The following is a 3336-nucleotide window of genomic DNA, read 5'->3' as shown; positions in this document are numbered from 1 at the left end:
AAAACACAAGACAATGTTGCAAACTCAATGTCCCTCTCTTTCCTGCATTTCTTATACTCCACAGTACCAGGTAGGGTGGCAATTTGTTAGTACATTGGGGAAATGAAGAACAGGACATTCATTAAGCATCCATGCCCCTTCAAAAGAGTCCACATTCTTCCTGTTGCCCCAGTGCAGATCAGATGGCCCATTCTCAAAGGTTGCAATCTCTCAATTTTATGGTGAATGGGAAGCAGTTTAGGCCCAAAGATTTCATTTTTTTCCATGCCATATCCCTCTGCTCATATCAGTCCAGTGCAACACTACACAACTTATCAGGATACAGCCATAACAGCAAGCCTCTCAAACTTTCTATCCCAGTTCAAGCAAAGCTCTTTCTACCCTCATAAAACAACCCTCATAGTCCATAGTTCTTACTGCAGTCAGGCCTTTCAAGTCTGACCAGAATAGTACAGTAAGCTATACTTAAAGCACTTCAAGGAATCTCTTAGGTCAAGGTTGAAAATCTTTCTACGTCCCTCTTGAAAATCAGCTCCAAAAGGTCAAAGCCACATGGTCAGGAGTCTAGCAACAACCCTACTCCTGGTACCACTTTACTGTTGCAGTCAGGTGCACATTGCTAGCAGAAATCACCCAACCAAGAGAAGTTTGTGGGGGAAAAAAAGAGGTTTATTTTGGCTACAGACTTGAGAGGGAAGCACCATGATGGCAGGGAAAACTATGACATAAACAGAGGGTAGACATCACCCCCAGGTTAACATAAGATGGACCATAGCAACAGGAGAATGTGCCATACACTGGCAAGGTAATACTGGCTATAATATTCATAAGCCCACCCCCAACAATACACTGCCTCCAGTAAGCTTTAATTTCCAATTGCCATCAGTTGGGGAACCTAGCTTTCAGAATACTGAAGTTTATGGGGAACACCTGAGTCAAACTACCACAGGTATTCACTTGTCTTTTCTGTACATAAGATACAAACATCTCTTAAGAAGAGATCAAGAGCATCTGCCATATTATATTATCACACTTAACATCTAGGATCTTGATAAACACTTTGCTGTATCTTGATGAATTTTTTTGTGAATTTTGTTGATTTGGGGATCTAATCTTGATAATCCAAATTATCTACAAATTTATGGAGAAACACATAAAATAACACAATGGATAAATAACTACTAACTGATCAAATATTTTATTTCAAATAGCTGAATATTTGAACATGCAAAGCAGTTTCTCTACCATAGCAATCCTATATTGGGAAGATAGTAAATGCTACTGGAGGTAGCTCCATTTTTCATTTTTCTTCATAGCCCCTAAGAGAACATTCTGGTGTCTATTTCTACTACAAATTAAAATGTAAAAGAAACTTCTCATCTCACCTTGTTTACTGCTTATCCAATATGGAATATACAGAAACAAATTTCAAGCTTTATGTTTTCTCTGTTCACATTGTGTGCTGCCTACTTTAAAAAATATATTTTATTTATGTATTTATCTGTTTATTTAACAGAGAGAGAGAGGCAGATATATATAGAGAGAAGAATGACATACCAGGGCCTCTTAGCCACTGCAATTATCTCCATGTGCTTGTACCACTTTGTGTATCTGGTTTGATGTGTGTACTGGGGAATCAAACCTAGGTCTTTAAGCTTCAGAGACAAGGGTCTTAACCACTAAGTTATCTCTCCAATCCAGAGGCTGCCTTCTTAGTGACTGATTCAATCATCTCCACATGCCAATAGTCCAGCCCATAGTTTTTACCTAGACAGATCTTCTTCTTTTCAACTTGCTCTTCTCATCTTCTTTCTTTTAGTGATTCCTCCTCCCCCTCCTCCTTTTCTTCTTCACCTTCTCCTTCTCCTCCTCCTCCTTCTTCTTCTCCTCTCTCTCTTCCTTTTACTCTGTCTCTGTTTCCTCCAACCTATCCTAATACATTTTTTATTATTTACTTATTGCTTTTGAGGAGCAGTTTGAAGGTAGGGTCTCACTCTAGCTTAGGCTGACCAAGAATTCACTATGTAGTCTCAGAGTAGCCTTGAACTCTTGCTGATCCTCCTACCTCTGCCTCCCAAGTGCTGGGGTTAAAGGCATGTGCCATGAGGCCCAGCTCATTTCTACCCTAATACTTTTAACATAATACCTTCCTCAACAGTGACAGACATTGAGGCACAAGACTTTAATCTCAGCACTCATGAGGAAGACGAAGGAGGATGGCAATGAGTTTGAGGCCACTCTGAATTCAAGGTTAGCCTGGGCTCAAACAAGACCCTACCTCAAAAAAAAAAAAAAAAAAAAAAAAAAAGAAAAAGAAAAGAAAAAAGAAAAAAGAAAAAAAAAAAAAAGAAAGCAAAGAAAATGTGATGCACTAGTCAATGTTCTAACTCTAAGAGTCAAGGGTTGCCTACAGGTACAATGGGATGTCCTAAATGACAGGATGGGGTACAATCAAAATTTTGGTAATTTGATGATTCTGATGAAGGGCTGGCAGGAAGATTATTTAGAAATGCATCATTACTAATAACCTGCTGGCCTTGCTCTGTCTGGTGGGTTCTGTTCCAGTGCTATATCACTTCCAGTGACACATACATGATTGATTGGTTGGTAGTTTTCAGTTTCTCATCTTGGAGATTCACTGAAACAATGGATTGATAAAATAAAACTCAAAGAAATGTGAAAAGCTCTACCATTCTCAGCAACTGTTTGTATGGAAAAAATATTTACTTTTCATAAAGATGTTTTACATATATATATATATATATATATATATATATATATATATATATATGATATATATGTATATAATTACCTTATTATTAAATAAATACTTAAATTTTTGTAAAAAGGGACAGTTTAGTACGTATTGCTTTTTCTTCAAATTTGTATAAAAAGAAATGCAGCAGTAAGAGTTATAAGTGTCAGGACTGGAGATATGGCTTAACAGTTAATTGCTTGCCTGTGAAGTCCAAGGACCCTGGTTCAAGGCTCTATTCCTCAAGACCCACGTTAGCCAGATGCACAAGGGGGCGCTCATGTCTGGAGTTCATCTGCAGTGGCTGGAAGCCCTGGAATGCCCATTCTCTCTCTCTCTCTGCCTCTCTTTCTCTGCCACTCTCATCTGTCACTCTCAAACAAATAAAAATGAACAATTTTTTAAAAAAGAGTTACGTCAATGCAGTGCATTTGCATTTTATGTTGCAATCCTTGGAAGCATAGCAGTATGTTAGACTGAGTTATAATAAAAGTTTATAATAAATTGGCAACAGATAAATTACTCTAAAAAAGAGGGGAAAAAAGAGTCAATAATCAGTGATATTTTCTCTTATAATTTTC

At 37.6% G+C, this 3336-nt stretch overlaps 1 non-coding gene across 1 annotated transcript; it reads left to right on the top strand.

The window, feature by feature from the left end:
• The first annotated feature begins 2512 nt into the window (after positions 1-2512).
• Positions 2513-2639, top strand: LOC123454378. The gene has a single exon (XR_006633344.1). It is a non-coding gene; the product is annotated as a small nucleolar RNA SNORA54 (small nucleolar RNA).
• Positions 2640-3336: the final 697 nt, after the last annotated feature.

This window comes from Jaculus jaculus, chromosome 13 (genome assembly GCF_020740685.1).
Source record: "Jaculus jaculus isolate mJacJac1 chromosome 13, mJacJac1.mat.Y.cur, whole genome shotgun sequence".
In the NCBI taxonomy this organism is placed as follows: domain Eukaryota; kingdom Metazoa; phylum Chordata; class Mammalia; order Rodentia; family Dipodidae; genus Jaculus; species Jaculus jaculus.
Note: the sequence above shows the minus strand (reverse complement) of the source record. Positions and strands in the feature narration are given on the sequence as shown.